We start from the raw sequence: 16,443 nt of genomic DNA on the forward strand, positions 1-16,443 counted from the left end.
TGGAACTCCGACGCACTACGGAGCTTTCCATCTTTGCCACTACGCCTAAGTTCAATGTATATTACAGTAATTACTCAGGAGCTCCGGTTCCTCGTGAATTCACGCTCCCGGAACTCCGGCGCACTACGGAGTATCCCCTTTTCTAAGTCATATCCTATTCTCGATGCAGTAATTACGGAGGAGCTCCGGCTTTCTATATTCACGAACCTATTAATACACATCATATAGAACCCCCCCTTTTAACCTTAGCTCTTACTGTTAAGCATTTTACCTAACCTTTAGGTTAAGTTAGAGCCTCCGGGAGTTCTTGTACTTATATAACTCTTTATATTACAGAAAGTTCGCTGTGCCTCCAAGGGCTTCTCGGCGACCTTTACGGATCCGGTGGGCCATGACGTCTGCCGGTCACATGCCCACTGTGCGATCTCCTTCGCCCGGGAAGCAAGCCAGACCCCATATATGGTCTGGTTCCCGGAGTCTTGCTCGCTCTGCTATGAGCTCTCGTCCCTTCTCCTCAATGATGAGGTAAGATTTCTCAATGGAACCATTCATACTGTTATTGTTCTTTTGAGATTTCTTCGTTTATAGACGAGTTCAATTATTTATAAATTGATTCTAACTGAGTCTGTTTTTATTACGTTCCTTTCTAGTTCGTTCTAACGTTACCCTCCTCTTTCAGGCTGACGAGGATTCTCTCAAGACGGCCAGATCCAGCCTCCGGACCTGGGTCTCAGGATTTGGGAGGAACGCCCCTCAAGGCTGCCCTTACCTGCTGGACGGGGACATGGCCTCCCGGCTTTTCCGTGGATCTCCCTCGGCCGCCGTACCTACCGAACTGGCTACTCCCCTGATCGAAGTTATCAGAGCGGCCTTGCCCTCTGAAGAAGAACACCAACTTTCTGGTGACGTCTCCGCTTTGGACATACACATCGAGCCGATGGATGAGCAGGTAAGTGGTGTTGAGGATATGGCAGACTCTTTTCTCTCTCCTACTCCTTCCTCTTCCTCTTCCTTCCTCGGCTTTGACAAGCCTTCGACTTCTCCTTGGGAAGGTTCCTTGTCGGTCCGCCCCAAGGTTAAGCCACTTAAAAAACCCAAAGCCAAACCCATTAATCCGGCTTCGCCTCCAGCCATGTCACCAGTCCCCGGACCTTCCTCAGCTCCCGACATCCCAGTGATGTCAAAAACCCCTCCTCCTTTTAAAGGACAGAGGGGTAAGTCCGCTAAAGCCAAGGCTTCAGCTGCGGGTAGCTCCTCGGACCCCTATTCGTCTACTCCTGTAACCATGTCTATGGTACAAGAAATGGTGGAGTCAAAAATGGAGAAGCACTCTGCTGTAATGACGGAGCTCAAGGACATGGTGGCTAGTCTTCTCCGTTCCGGAACGCAACCAGCTCCGCCAGTAGGCCCTGACACCTCAAAGCTACCGCCGTTCGATAAGAACAACCCTTGGCGGTTTGCTCGACATGCTCCTTACTTGGACGGCACCCTGACTCTTGAAGGCTTGGGTACCAGCCCTTTGGAAGACCTGGAGTTCTACCCCCCTGACCTCCAGTTTCCTTTCAATGGGTTCGTTCGCCTGAAGGAACATGCCCTCGTCCGGATGGACAAAGTGCCAAAGGAGACAGTGATATTTCCTAAGGAACAAGCCCAAGCTGTCTGGGCTCGTACACTCTCGGAATGGGGATGCGTTAACTCTAAGTTGACCCCCCACAAAGGTTCTTACACCATTTTTACATCACCTCCGACTATCCCGGCTCCTCTTACTTACAAGGTAGCTGAGTTGATCGTCCAAGCCATCAAGGACGGCATCCCTATGCCAACCCTTAGGAGACGGACCCCACCTCTCTCCTTGTGCCAACCCCAACCGATTTTTGGCAAGATGCCCCGGCAACCTTTACTGTGGGTAAACTCGACCCAGACTGCGCCTCCTCCCTCTTTTCAGAGAAACTCCCCAAGCTCCCGGATCACTTGCTGAAAATGGAGTTTGAGACAAGGAATAGGCTAGCAAGATCACTTAACTCTCAGGTATCCTCTGAGTTGATAGCTTCCCTTTATAGTGAGGAACCAATCTTTCGGGTACTGACAAAAAGTCTTCTACAGACTTTTCAAATAGACCTTCATGACTTTTGGACTGCGAGAACGAACTGCAGGAAACACGTTCTCGCTGAGGCTTCTATTAGGCACGAGCCTAACAGACTTATTTCCTCTTCCTGTTGGGGTAAAACTCTTTTCCCTCAGGAAGAGGTGGATAAAGTCCTCCAAGACGCTGCGAGGGCTAACCAAAACCTCCAAGTCAGATGGGGCCTCTCTAGCAAACGAAAGTTTGAGCCAGTTATGAGGCAACCTTTCTCAAAGAAGAAGCAGAGATTCTACACCCCATATAAAACCGGTCGTGGCCAGCATTGCCAATCTCCTGGTCCACAGTCTTCGACTCCGTCTACCTCCAAAGCCGCCCCTCCGCAACAGATCGTGTTTGTTCCGGCCCCTCAAGGTACCCAACCCGCTTCTATGGCCACATGGATGACCTCCCGTGCTTTCAATCAAGCTTTCGAAGCCTCAGGGTCCTTTCGAGGATACCCTAGGCAACCCGGAAGCAACAGGGCTAGAGGTCAGTTCCGTCAATGAGGCGGACCTAGAGCCAGAGGTTCCCGAGGAGGGAGAGGGGCGAAATTTAACCCCAACCAATGAGATGGATCAGGTAGGAGGGAAACTATACCGGTTTCAAGACCAGTGGACCTTCAGTCCTTGGGCCCACAGTATAGTCTCCAAAGGCCTGGGCTGGAAGTGGTCACAGGGTTCCCCACCCCTGACAGTGACCTTCTGGAAAAGCCCACTCCAATCCTAGAGGAGTACACGAAAGACCTACTAAAGAAGAAAGCCATAAAGAGAGTGCGAACATTGAAATTTCAAGGACGCCTGTTCACGGTTCCGAAAAAGAATTCGAACGTCTTGAGAGTAGTTCTGGACCTGTCAAAATTTAATTCTTACATTCTTTGCGACGGGTTCTGTATGCTGACTGTCTCTCAGGTGCAGACCTCACTTCCCCGTGGGGCCGTCACCACCTCTATCGATCTTACCGACGCCTATTATCACGTCCCGGTAGCAAGAAACTTCTCCCCTTACCTCGGCTTCCGCCTAGGCAAGAAATCCTACGCGTTCAAAGTGATGCCCTTCGGCCTCAACATCGGCCCCAGAATATTTACGAAGTTGGGGGAGACCGTGTTAGAACAGCTCAGGAGCCAGGGAATTATGCTGATAGCTTATATGGACGACTGGCTCATTTGGGCACAGACAGTTCAGGAGTGCCACAAGGCTACAACCAGGGTGGTTCAGTTCCTACACAAACTGGGATTTCAAGTCAACTTTCAGAAATCACGCCTACAACCAGCAAGCCAATTCGAATGGTTAGGCATTCACTGGGACCTCACAAATCACAAACTATCTCTTCCCCCCAAAAAGGTCAAAGAGATAGCGTCAAAGACAAAACGGTTCATCGAAAACAAACAGGTGTCAAGAAGAGCCTTAGAAAGGGCTCTCGGCTTACTTCAATTTGCCTCAGTAACAGACCTCTTACTAAAAGCCAAACTCAAGGACATCAACCGAGTTTTGAGGAAAAGAGCAACAACTCGCCTAAGAGACAAAATATCAACGATCCCCTCGGTATTAATAAGAAGACTCCGGCCCTGGTCAAAACCAGAGAACCTATCTAAATCGGTTCCTCTGCAGTTTCCCCCTCCCCGAGTGACGATTCAGACAGACGCGTCTCTCAGCGGTTGGGGGGGGGGGGGGGGGCTACTCTCAACACCAGATGTTTCAGGGCTCCTGGTCCCCCACTATGAAACAGTTCCACATAAACGTGTTGGAGGCCATGGCGGTATTCCTAACCTTAAAACGGGTATCCCCTCCAAAGACAACTCATATCAGGATAGTCTCAGACAGCACGGCAGTAGTCCACTGCATAAACAGAGGCGGATCAAAATCTCCCAACCTGAATCAGATCCTGGTAATGATTTTCATCTTGGCAACCGAAAAGAACTGGTTCCTGTCAGCAGCTCACCTGGCAGGAGTCCAGAACGTTATAGCGGACTCCCTATCCAGGACGAAACCACTGGAATCAGAATGGTCCCTAGACATGAATTCATTCTGGTGGATATCCAGGCTGGTTCCGGGTCTCCAGGTAGACTTGTTTGTGACACAACTCAACCACAAGCTTCCTTGCTATGTGGCCCCGAACCTGGACCCTCAGGCTTATGCCATGGACGCATTAACCCTGGACTGGAACCATTGGAAGAAGATTTACCTATTCCCTCCAGTGAATCTTCTGATGAAAGTTTCACCCAAACTGCGCTCATTCAAAGGAGCAGTAGCTTTGGTGGCCCCAAACTGGCCAAAGAGCAATTGGTTTCCTCTCCTTCTAGAGTTGAAACTTCGCCCCTTCCGGATCCCATACCCAAGCTGACACAAGTAGTCCAAACACAGACTGTGTCAGATTCCTCAAGAATAGCACAAACATGAAATTTGCAGCCGACAAGGATGCAAACATCGACCCGGTAAATGTCCTCTTTATCGAATCAGACAAGAGGGACTCAACACTTAGGCAATATGATTCGGCTGTTAAGAAACTAGCAGAATTTCTAAAGAATTCAGACAATACCCGAATGACCCCTAACTTGGCCATTTCGTTTTTTAGGTCCCTATTTGACAAGGCCCTGGCTGCTAGTACTATCACTACAATTAAATCAGCCCTGAAAAAGATTTTTCAGGTGGGCTTCAATATTAACCTAGCAGATTCATATTTTTCATCCATTCCAAAAGCCTGTGCTAGGCTTAGACCTTCTATTCGTCCACAAAAGGTCTCATGGTTTCTGAACGATGTCTTAAAGCTAGCATCAGACACCGATAACGAATCCTGGTCCTACATTTCGCTTCTTAGGAAGACCCTGTTTCTTACAGCCATGGCTTCAGGGGCCAGAATTTCAGAATTAGCAGCTCTCTCCCGTAATCCTGAAAACCTAGATTTCCATCAGTCAGGAGAAGTCCTACTCTCTCCAGATAGAGCTTTCCTAGCTAAAAATGAGGACCCACAAAATAGGTGGTCCCCTTGGAAAATTATTCCTCTTCCACAGGATGCTTCTCTGTGTCCAGTTGTTACACTTCGGGCCTTTTTAGCTAGGACTGTCACACGCTCGTCTGGCCCCTTGTTTGTCAGGGAACAAGGAGGTATTATCTCCATCCAAGGCATTAGACAGCAAATCCTTTACTTTATCAAGCAAGCTAACCCGGAATCCTTTCCACGTGCACATGATATCCGGGCTGTAGCAACCTCCATCAACTATTTCCAGAACATGGATTTTGATGACCTCAAAAAGTATACAGGTTGGAAATCCCCTATGGTTTTCAAACGCCACTATTTAAAGAACTTACAGGCCCTTAAATTTCCTACTATTGCTGCTAGGACTGTCATCTCCCCTGAATAATCTCTACCTTTCTTCCTTTTCGTCCAACTCTCTTCCTTCTCCCTCCTACCTGCCACTCTCACCTCGATGCCTCTCACCTCGGTGGATTTGATTAGCCCCATATCTAGCGTTATGTCATTGTTGCCTTGTTAATGTTGGTTGCTTACCTTTTGAATTGTATATAGCCTTACCCTTGGGTATTCGTACCGTTTGCCATGTTATTTTATTATGCATATTATGATTATACTGTATTACTTTGCCTTGTGCCATTCATAGCATTACTACTTTTTTATCTACTTAAGGCTTTTGGGTTTTGTGATAATTGTATTACATTACTTTATTTTGTTTGTACAGTATTCTTTATTATGTCCCATTTATGGCAATTTTCTATTTTACACCTAAGGTTTTTTTTTTGGTAATTGTGTATGTTATATTACGTTCCTTAATAATATAATACCTCCACTTGTACATGATGTTTTTAATTTAACCTTTTTTGATTTTATGGGCTTGGAAGGCATTCTCTGGTATATTTTCACCGGGCGTCACAGGTCGACCCAGAAAAGGGATTTTGACAAAGGAAAAATCTATTTCTGGGGAGATACTTGTGACGCCCGGTGAAACCCTTCCCTGTTTTTTCCCCGTCCCTTTCCTTTCCAAGCCATCTCATGCAGAAGGATGTGTAGATGGCGCTCGAGTTGGGCGTCGGTGGAGTGGATCAGGTTGGTTTGGTTAGTGCCGCTGTAGCGGCTCATCCCTTATTGGCGAAGGAATTATCTAAATGGAAGACTACCTGTGAATAGTGGTTTTCACACGCCCTATCTTTATACACGACGCCCTTAGGGTGCTCACACGAGGGTAGTAACCTCTGCATTCCATGCTTTAACTTTCTCTGGTATATTTGGAAGTATTTATATCAGAAAAGTGACAAGAAGGACCTTTTCACCGGGCGTCACAGGTATCTCCCCAGAAATAGATTTTTCCTTCGTCAAAATCCCTTTGTGGGGTTATAATATTTTTGGTCTATGGTGTTTGTTTGTTTATAATTATGTACTAGATTTAGGATAAAATTCATCGATGCAGAATGGTGTTGCCTTTCAAATATAAGTAAATTTTGATGTGTTATATGAAAATGGTTATAGGCCAAGGGTTTATATTAACATTCAGCATGAAGTTGTGAATGCATGTGTGTGGATAGTGAATGAAATACTGTATAAAATAAGTAGTAGTTTATTTGATATTGGTTCATAGTGCTCCAAAATCCACTGCCCACTGCAATATTGCTAGTATAGGTGATATTGCATAATGAACCATTAGGAACATTGATGTATAAACAATCATTGTTTGTGAAGTTTAAGACTGACTCTGTTATTTACCATACTGATACCCTCTTCACGGGAGAATCTTTTAATGTAGTCATTGGGCTTCAGCACATCATATAATTACTGTGCTGAAGCCTTGTGAGGGGCAAGAGGCCTCTCGATATGGGGAATTTTTTTCTTTTCCTCAGTTTGACTCTAAATTTCTCTCATATTTCTATGACTTATTGCTTCATCCTCCATATTTATCAACTGTCTCCAACATTGCGGTCAGAACTCTCACCATTTTCACTATCTAGATTTATTTTTAGAGGACACCATATTCGAGATTGGAGATTTTTTTTTTTAACCGTTGTGGGAGCTGTGGTGGTGTTGCCAACTACTTAATAATGTTTCGACCATCGGAGTGTCAGTATTTCCATACTGGTACGTGGAACTATTCTTGCACTAAAATTTGGCATTCGGATTCTAGGGGTGGGCTGATTCATAGAGATAGGTCTTTCGGCATTCTGTCTGGTTTGCCTGCCACTATGATTAAAGTGGGGATGATTTTATTCTTGAAATGCTCTCAGTCCCATCAAGTGGGTTTGGCGTACACTTGAGCCACTCTAATTATAGTAGTACCATCCCTTCGGGAGTCAGCTCTCGAAGATGTCATTGGTGGAGAAATTAATTCCATGAAAAGATAGTAGCTTCTCATTTAGGATGTCAGACAGTCTAATCTTTATTTCCCTTAAAGTTATTTTTTCCAATTTTATTTTTCATTAGTATTATTCCCTCTTTTCTCCTCTTAAAAAAAAGAAAATAATGAGCAAACCTAAAATTCCCCATACTCCTGGATCAAGTGGCAAATTCTCAGACACCGCTAACAACATCTGCCTCTATAAATATGGAAAATTCTGTTGACGACCTGGAAATTAAAAAGGACTGCTCTTCAAGTGGAAAAAAGTGATTGAAATGGGAGGAAATTGAAAGTTATTCATATATGTGGTTTACCAATAACTTGTCATTATGAAGCAATGGGGATGACATTTAAGCCTTTTGGTAAAATTCCATTGAATAAGATGACTTTCATGGAAAAAGATTGGAAATGGGAAGCATGGATCTGCTTTAATAATCATGAAAAGGCTTTTAAAGTAATCACTGATTACCGGAGCACTATGCAATACTGCTCCAGGAAACCTTGATATATATCACTCTAGTGACTGGCATCAAAAGGAATCTATGGTCCCCAAAATAAACTTGGTAAAAGAAAGAAAGCATAAGGCACCATTGTATATTACTGCAGCCTCAAGAGGTGAAAAATACAATTATTTTAAATTTAGCAAAATAATACAACATGATGTAGGTACTATATAACGTGGAGACATTTCTAGATGTGGCAAGAAATCCATTTTAATTCATGTCAAATCTAAAATGCAGTCATTTATGGTAAGTAACATAAAGCTAGACGAATATTTAATGAACATCAAACTGCATTTGAAATCTAGTTATGAAAGAGGGTATTTTTAACAAAGACCTTCATGAATTTAGTGAGGAAGGGATATTAGATATGTGCTCCAGAGAAATATGGAAGGTTCATAAGATTCCCAGAATTACTATGATTATTTTAACATTTAAAGACCATGATGTAACCAGTCATGTATACATTGAAAATGAGAGAATTCCAGGTCGCCTTTATAAACAGAAACCTTTACAGTGCTGCAAGTACTTTAAATTTGGACATCCATGCAGAATATGCAAAAATGAAAACTTCTGCAACAAGTGATGAAGCCTGAGCATGGACCTTGCACTTCTATTGCAAAGTGCACTAATTGTAGCCAGAATCACAAAGCAACTAATAAAAATGCCCTTAGTATGAAAAAGGAGAAGGTGCTGTTCATAAGTCAGATGCAGAGCAGATGAACATAGGAAATGTTATGCGACTTCTATGCAAAATCAAAAGTTACACCACATAGACCAGGTAATGTGAAGCATTCTCTTACTGAATGAACTTCTAAGACTATTACCATGCCTCATATTTTAGATTCGGTGCTTATCATTAAAAAGGCACTGCCTCCATCCGCTAAATCTGCCACACCTCCGATGAACAGCCCAAGGGTTTCATTTTGGGTAGCATCATTGTCAGATTTAGGGGAAGAATATTATGCTAGAGAGCTTTAGGATGCATCTGTTATTTTGGAGGCACATAATCCACGTAGTTCTCCACCTTTTAATCCAAAAAGAGGGAGACCACCATCACTCTCCCCTCCAACGAGAAATGTGAAAATACTTATTGCAAATAGATAAGTAATTCTATCTAAAAATGATAAGCCTTAAAAGAATTTAAATACATCAAAGATTAATGCCGAGGTTCACCATTCCCCTCGACAAATAAATGAGATGGCTGCCAAGAAAAATACCAAACCAAGCTTTGCAAGACCTACTTTCACAAAGAGAGTATCAGAGATTCCCATCAATTCCCAAAACTCTAAAATAGGAAGACTTCTTCTAAGGAATCATCAAAAAAGTAATTTTTTTAGCTTCTCCTCAATATTACAGGGGAACTGTCAAGTTCTGATGCTAAATATAAAGAGCTGATGCTAAATTTAAAGAGCTGATGCTTCCATTTCATGATCACTCGCCTGCAGTTATGTGTCTACAAGAAACAATGCTAGATGTTTTTATTCCATGCCCTAGAGAATACATTACAGAACACCATGTAATCAGGGAAAAAGTCATGTCAGAAGTCTCATGTATTGCCTTGACATTTCCCAAAAACAATTAAATATACTTACAACTCTACAAGTACTAGCAGTTCAAATAGATCTAAGTAGGAAATATATCATATGTTCACCATATTTATCCCCTGATGACAGTATTGCCTATGGAGATGTGGCTGAGATGATAAACCAACTTTCTCAATCTTTTCCTCTTCTGCATGATATGAACAGCAGACATCCTTTATCGGGAGATGTTTTAGCAAACTCAAAGGGAAATCTGCTAGCATCACTAATAGAAAAAGAAATTAGGATTTTGAAAACAGGTGAACCCACTCACTTCCCTATCCAGACAGGTTCTTTGTTGTGCATTGATCTTTCAAACGCAAGGTCTTTATTGTCCGGCTGACTGTGAGTGGAGAACATTGGATGACTGGTATACTAGTGATCATGCAGCAATAGTGATTACAAGTAACAATGGTTCACTTGAATACAGATCGCCTAGATGGTGGCTGTTTAGAGGCTACTGGTAAACTTTGATGATGCTGTTGATTTACTAAATGGAACTCTTCACACAGCTGGAGTGTATTCCATTCCAAAAATGACAGGTCTGTTTTGTCGATGACCAATCCCTTGGTGGTCACCAAAATTTCAGGTGTTACACAAGATCTAATAGAAATGCATTAATAAAGTGCCACAGAATACTGTTACAAGAAATACAGAGCAAAATTTCAACGAGCTATTAAAGCAACTCAATGTCTGTCATAATCATTTTTTGTTTCTCAATAAATAAAAGAAACTCATCTTCTGTTGTTTGGAGGAAATTTCATAACATTGCTGGCAAATATACTTCAAATTGTTCACATGTGTTACAAATTAATGATCAATATATTACTAAACCTTTGGAAATGAGTAATTCACTAGCTAATTATTTTGAGAGTGTAGCCCAACAGTCATAAGACTCTCCAGGCTACCTTTATAGATGTAGAGAAGAAATGATTCTCAATTTCACATCAAATAAAGAAGAGATGTACAATTTCCCATTTAAAAAGTGAAAATTTTATTGCATTATCATCATCTTGTGATGTAGACCCAGGCCCAGATGAAATTTCTTATGCAATTATAAGCCACATGTGTAATAGCACTAAAGTTTTTTTATAAGTATTATTAACAGAATATGGCGAGATCATAGTTTCCTATCAGTTTGGGAACTGGCCATTATTTTAGCTTCTTTAGAACCTGGAAAGGACAAAGTTTTATATCTGTGCTACTGACCAATTGCATTGACATGTTGTTTCTGTAAAATCATGGAAAAGATGGTCAATGCAAGGCTTGTATGGATACTAGAAAAGAAGGGTATTTTATTACCATAGCAGTGTGGGTTTCGAAGAATGCACTGTCCATCTAGAGTCAATGGTTTGCTAGTCATTTTCTTCCTAGGAACATCTTGTGACAGTATTCTTTGATATTGAGAAAGCATATGATACCACATGGAGGTATATCCTTAAAACTGACCATGAGTATGGTCTGAGAGGCGAGTTGCCCCAGGGCAATGTGCTTAGTGTACATTATTTGTGCTAGCAGTAAATGGGATTTCTTCTTTGATTCCAGATGATGTTTTCCACACACTCTTTGTAGTTGACCTTTCTGTTTCATTTGCATGTCCCAGAAAGAATGGTAACAGTTAAAAGAAAGCTTAAACTCATGATCAATTGAATTATTAGATGGGTAGACTTGCATGGCTTGAATTTATCTACATGTAGAACAGTTGTCATTCATTTCTGTTGCATTCGTGGTGTACACCAAGGTCTATATATGTCCGGTCTGGTCACTGACGGGAATTAAATTGCGCGAGCCTGCGGGCTGAGGTATGATGGCGGCTTATTTTGCCACTCACCTAGGTGAAGTAAGGTCATTTCATTCTTGTTAATCATTTAGATCATTTAGCTTCTTGTCTTATATCCATGAAAACGATTTTAAAATGCCTAAAGTATGTAAACGTTGTACAGACTGCCTCTGATTTTAGCCTTTTGGGAGTGTTTTAAATTTTAAGATATCTCTTTCTATTGCTTCCCAAAAGATGTAAAAACTTATAAAGAAATGGGTACATCTCTGTTGCAGCAAATTAAAACTTACATTTCACAGAGGGATATTTTTTACTTGAAAACCAATCTAATTCAGAAACATAGTGAAATGAAAGAACTCTATCACAAGGAACATGAAAAACCCTCTTGAACACGGGGGAAATTATATAAAACTAGAAAGGGAACTTAGCCTTTCAGCAATGACAATTACAGCTTTCGATGATATCCAGGAATAGCATTCTGTAGTTAGTGAATACTTACAAGACACCTATCAGGAGGCTATAGAAAAATAAGTTTATTGCTAGAAAACTCCTTCAGTAACAGTTGTTAAGAAAAGTACCTGATTCAGATGAAAGAACCTGGATAGAAAAGATTTCTAAATCCCAAAGAGCACTTGTTCATCCTAGTGATGAATTCCTTAAACAATTGGAAAAGATGGGGAGGTTGCTTAAGTGCCACCTTGTAGAGATGGGGTTACAGGCTGGTAATTGAGCTATTAAGAAAACTATCTAGTGATATTAAAAGTTTTGTTGATATACCAGATGAGATAATAGGTTAGTATGTCCGATATTGGACGATTTTTTTAGAATGTGTTCTAAACAGAACTGTTAGAAATATGTCAAAAGTTTTAAAGTAATGTAAATAAAATGTAAGTAAGCCTGTATTATAGGATGTCAGTGTCCTGATATTGTATGTCTATTATCACATGTATACTTTGTATTTAGTTTTCAATATAATTTTCTAATTTCTTTTTAAATTAATATCTGGTCTCATTAATTCACGAGCTGTAATATCTAACTATAAATGATTATTGTAAACAATTTTGATGAAATAATTTTCAGTTGGATATTTTTTTTTTTTTTTTAATAGAACTAAAAACATAATCCAAAACAGTCATTCTAAGAGACAATGAATGAAGAAATTTCTCTCTCATATATTCACACAGAAGTAAAATGAAACTGAAGTAGAGGAAAAGGATTGAGATGTAATCTGTCTTTTCTAGCAATGACTTTAAAGTTTTCTGATGATCTGTCAAAGAACTTGATCTCTTCACAACTACCTTTGAAGCCATTAAATGCCAATACAGATCAGGAAAAAATTTCCATAGATGGTTGGAAAAATGGGGAGGGTATGGAATTATAGAATTTCATAGTATCTTTTGATGACCTTTTCCTCTTTCAGAGACATGGTAATCTGTTTTTTAGCAGCTCAGGTAAAAGAAACATCCTCCACGAAAGCCAGGAAAACCACAGGAGAGGAAATTAGAGAGTTAAGTATTTCATTCCGCCTAATGACGGTGGCTCTTGACAACGGGTCGGTGCTTGCCCAGACTTTACATATATAGACCTTGGTATACACCCAGACCCAGATATATATATATATATATATATATATATATATATATATATATAATGTATATATATGTATATGTATATATATATATATATATATATATATATATATATATATATATATATATATATATATATAAGGGATTTTAACGAAGGAAAAATCTATTTCTGGGCGAGAGACCCGTGTCGCCCAGTGAAATGCTCCTAAAGCACCATTTCTAAGGTATATAACTGCTATATATTACCAGAGAAAAAATTGCATGGGAATGCCAGGATGAACCCAGCTCGCTCACCTGTATAAGGTGTCGGTATAATACTGGGGCGCGATAAATCACAACCAGAGGCCTCGCACCATTTAGATATCTCCTGTCAAAATCCCCGAACAGCAAGGTGCCGTTCTACCTCGTACTACTACTAGACAACCCACGCCAGTGACGTCACTCCTTATAGCACCCCAGATTGGGGCCCAATTAGGGAGGGACGGGTGGGTTCACTGGGCGACATGGGTCTCTCGCCCAGAAATAGATTTTTCCTTCGTCAAAATCCCTTTTCTGGGCTCCGACCCGTGTCGCCCAGTGAAATCGTACCAGAGAATGGGGACCCAATAAGGCTAACTACCTGAAGGGAATAACACAAAATTAATATAGCTGATGAATTTTAATATAAAAAAAGAGGGATATGGAAACCTGTAAAATAGATCAACACGTAAATGACAGAGACAATTAGACATGATACATAATCAAAATGAAACCCGAAGGGAAAGTCAACAGGTATGAATAATGTTAATACAGCTTGGTAAGCAAAATGCAGTAAAGCATACAATCATAGATATAAATAATTAACATAACAAAGGAACATCAGCTCGGGGATTCCAAAAACAAGTGAGATCAAAATAATTCGTGAAATCGATCAATTGAATAAATAATACATCATGGTAAATAAAACAGGTAGGAACAACAGGTAAGCCAGGCAGGAGGGAAAGAGGACAGAGCAAGATGTTGTGATTAGGACTCAGTACCCTCGGGAGGAACTACATTCCCCGCAGCTACTGTGGCAAATCTAAGAGCTTCTAAAGGTTTTAGGTAGTGGCGTTTGAAAACTTTAGGGGACTTCCAACCCGTATATTTTGAGAGCTCATCAAATTTCATATGGTGGAATAAATTAATTGAGGTAGCCACAGCTCGGATAGCATGGATATGTGGGAATGATTCAGGATTAGCTTGTTTAATAAAATAAAGAATTTGTTGCCTGATTCCCTTAAGGGTAATAGTTCCTCCGTGCTCTCTAATAAATAAGGGCCCTGTGGTTGTAGTGGAAGTTCTACTTAAGTAGGATTTTAGGGTGGTAACTGGGCACAGGGATGGATCCCTAGGAAGTGGAACAATCTTCCAGGGGGACCACCTGTTCTGGGGATCCTCATTTTTAGCCAGGAACACTTTGTTAGGGGAGAGAAGGACCTCACCTGAAGAGAGAAACTCTATATGATCTGGGTCTCTAGCCAAAGCTGACAATTTCGAGATTCTGGAGCCAGAGGCGAGGCTCAAAAGGAAAAGTGACTTTCTTAATAATGCCATATAGTTACAGGATTCATTTGGAGTGTCAGAGGCCAGCTTAAGAACATCTTTTAAAAACCAGGAAACTGCGCTAGGGCGAGTGGAAGGTTTTAGCCTGGCACAAGCTCTCGGAATGGATGAGAAATATGAATCCGTTAAATCAATGCCAAAACCAATATGGAAGATCTTTTTCAAGGCTGACTTAATTGTAGTAATGGTACTGGCTGCCAGGCCTGATTCGAAGAGAGTCCGGAAGAATGTCACAGTTAGGTTCATTGTCATTTTCTCAACCTGGGAATCTTTCAAGAACTTAGCTAATTTCTTGACAGCTGAGTCATATTGTCGGAGAGTAGATTCCCTTTTGTCGGATTCCAGGAAAATAGTATTCGAAGGATCGATGCTCGCACCTCGTTGGGCTGCGAACTTCATGAAGTCCATAAAGTTAGGGCATTCAGAATCCTTGAGGAAGCGAACACATTGCGAGTTTGTACTGTCTGTGTGAGCACCGGATTGGGAATCCAGCGGGGGCTGAGACCTAGCTCTAGCAACAAGGGGAACCAATTGCTCTTGGGCCAGTTGGGGGCTACGAGAGCCACTCGACCTTTGAAGGATCTGAGTTTGTGCAGAACTTTCAGCAGAAGATTCACCGGAGGAAACAGATAAATCGTCCTCCAGGTATTCCAATCTAGAATCATAGAGTCCGTGGCATAAGCCTGAGGGTCCAGGTTGGGGGCTACGTAACAATCTAGTTTGCGATTGAATTCCGTCGCAAACAGATCCACCTGGAGACCCGGGACCTGAGATAGTATCCATTGGAAAGATCGATGGTCTAGTGACCATTCCGACTCTAGCGGAGTCGTCCGGGAAAGGGAGTCCGCTACCACATTCCGGACTCCTGCTAGATGGACTGCTGACAGGTGCCACTTGTGCATTGCCGCCATGGAGAAAATCTGCAACATGACGTGGTTTATTTGGGCTGATCTGGAGCCTCCTCTGTTGAGGCAGTGAACTATGACTGCACTGTCGAGAACCAGTCTGATATGGAGATTCCTGGCTGGATTGAGACGTTTTAAAGTGAGGAAGACTGCCATGGCCTCGAGGACGTTGATGTGCATGTGTCGGAAGACTGATGACCATAACCCTTGGACTTTCTTGTGTTCGAAGTAACCTCCCCACCCTGTTAAGGAGGCGTCTGTGTGGACGACGAGTCCCGGGACCGGATGTTGTAAGGGAACGGACTTGGAGAGATTCTTGACCTTCGTCCAAGGCTGTAGACTTTTCTTCAGGAGTGGGGGAAGGCGGGCACATCTGTCGCGGCGTTTTGCGGTTGCTCTGGATCTCCACACTCTGTTTATGTCCTTGAGTTTGGACCGTAGGACGATGTCTGTCACGGAGGCGAACTGCAAGGAACCTAGGATCCTCTCTTGGTTCCTTCTGGAGGTCAACTTCTCCCTGAGAAATTGACTCGTCTTCCTCGCAATCTCCTTCCTTTTGGCTTTGGGGAGGCACAGCGTATGGGAGCATAGGTCCCATTGTAGACCCAGCCATTGAAACTTGGTCTCCGGGACCAGGCGGGATTTTCCGAAGTTGACTTGGAATCCCAGTTGACGAAGGAAGGTGAGGACTTTGTTCGTTGCTACGCGGCAATTCTGGGCATTGTCTGACCAGATTAGCCAATCGTCTAGATAGGCCACTACCTGTATTCCCTGAGTGTAAAGCTCTTGAATGACTGTCTCTGCTAGTTTGGTGAAGATTCTGGGTGCCACGTTGAGCCCTAACGGCATCACTTTGAATGCGTAGGCTTGTTTGCCTAGCTTGAAGCCCAGAAAAGGACGAAAATGCCTTGCTATTGGAACGTGATAGTAGGCATCGGTAAGATCGATGGAGGTGGTGACGGCCCCACGGGGAAGTAAGGTCCGCACCTGCGAGACGGTAAGCATACGGAATTTGTCGCAACGAATGAAGGAATTTAAACGAGAC

The 16,443-nt window shown here is 42.2% G+C and overlaps 1 protein-coding gene across 2 annotated transcripts in view; it reads left to right on the plus strand.

Annotated features, from left to right (window-relative positions):
- LOC137641375 (DDB1- and CUL4-associated factor 6-like) overlaps positions 1-16,443 on the plus strand; it is an 861,079-nt gene that overhangs the window by 233,132 nt on the left and 611,504 nt on the right. Inside the window, exon 2 of one of the 2 annotated variants that reach the window (XM_068373880.1) lies at positions 12,741-12,827. The exons of the other annotated variant lie outside the window; for it this stretch is intronic. The gene's annotated coding sequence lies outside the window, so the exon portion shown is untranslated. The remainder of the gene's footprint in view (positions 1-12,740; positions 12,828-16,443) is intronic. 2 annotated transcript variants of the gene reach the window in all.

Source organism: Palaemon carinicauda, chromosome 5 (assembly GCF_036898095.1).
Source record: "Palaemon carinicauda isolate YSFRI2023 chromosome 5, ASM3689809v2, whole genome shotgun sequence".
NCBI classification, from domain to species: Eukaryota; Metazoa; Arthropoda; class Malacostraca; order Decapoda; family Palaemonidae; genus Palaemon; species Palaemon carinicauda.